Source organism: Cebus imitator, unplaced genomic scaffold (genome assembly GCF_001604975.1).
Source record: "Cebus imitator isolate Cc_AM_T3 unplaced genomic scaffold, Cebus_imitator-1.0 Scaffold504, whole genome shotgun sequence".
In the NCBI taxonomy this organism is placed as follows: Eukaryota; Metazoa; Chordata; class Mammalia; order Primates; family Cebidae; genus Cebus; species Cebus imitator.
In genome coordinates, this window is record NW_016107819.1 from 1,255,643 (window position 1) to 1,257,167 (window position 1,525).

Genomic DNA, 1,525 nt, shown 5'->3' on the forward strand with positions numbered 1-1,525 from the left:
AGTCTATCTTTTCTTCAGCTGTTACATAAACAGTGGGAAAAAAATCTTCCTTACAGAGTAATTAAATTCTTTAGTTGTTATTATGTGTTATATTAAATAATAATACCAATAATAATAGAATTCTACAACTCAATATGACTTTTAAATTTACAATGGAGAAATAATTATGGTGGTTAAGAAAACAGTTCTGTAGTCAAACAGGCCTGTTATAACGTTTTGACAGTGTCATTTATTAGATATATGATCTTGGGCAAGTTACTTACCTTTTCTGAAACTTGCCTTCATTGTGAATGAAATTAAAGTACTAATATCTTATATACTGCTCTTCTGGACAGATTAACTGAGATACTGACAGTAAACCATCTACACTAATATTATTATGTTGAATTTTCACAGCGTACACAGAAGATGACTTCTTGCAAAGCTATGAAATAAGCTACTTATTATCATCATATCAGTTTGAAAGAGGAAGTATTAAAAAGGAACAGATACTTAGTGTCCTTAAAAACTAATTTTGAAAGCATTCCGAAATGGAATAAAATGAAAAACCATTTTTTGAGTAAAAATTATAAGATAGCTGAATGGGAAAAATGGTATAAATTGTAAAGAGCTGTATGCAAAGCAGCATTTATCATTTATTCAAGAATGGCAAACCTCCTTGAGCATTTACTATATGTCAGGCATTGTTTTAAGTAATCTACATGCATATCTCATTCAGTCCTCTCAGTAAGCTTACAGGCTTGGGACTATTTGTTTCCCCATTTTCTTTGGATTGAAAATTGAGGTTTAGAAACATTGAATAATTTTGGCGGTAGCACTCATCTATTAAGTTATAGAGGTAGACATGAATCCAGGTTTCTCTTCACTATTATCAACTAACAAAGAATGAAGTGTTTGTACACCACTGTGTTGTCATATGCTTGAACATAAATCTTACATACAGAATTGTTTGTTCAAAACTTCCTCTGCTTGCTGTGATAAATAATCCAAATTAAGAATATACCAATAAACGGTGTCTATATACATTTAGAAAGAAGCCCTTGAAAGAATTTGTTTGTATCAAAAGTGCCCTGAAAAAGGTTGTTGATATCTAAAGTATCTTCATACAATATCAAACCAAAAAATGTTGATCGCTTAATTGTTCCTAAAAACATGGACAAAAGACAACCTAAAAAATAAGATGTTGACCATATACTACACCTAAAAGCTTAGACAAACATACTGAAATAGAGAAACGTTTGCTGAGATGATATGGCTTCACCCAGAGGCAAAAATACCAATGAAGGTATCATTTCCCATTCTCCAAAATGTTCTTAGTATGTTTTCAAAGAGTTCTCCAACTGCATGGTTCCACCCCTCATGCTAATGCTGTAAATTTGGAGACACACACAAAGCTGTACACCCATCATTGTCCTTAAATGCCTTTCATAAGGCACCTTAATTCATTATTCCCATTCAATTATTCGCCTACCCTCGGAGAGTGAACAAGGGATAAATAGTTATTTTTTCTTCAAATTTCTGTGCA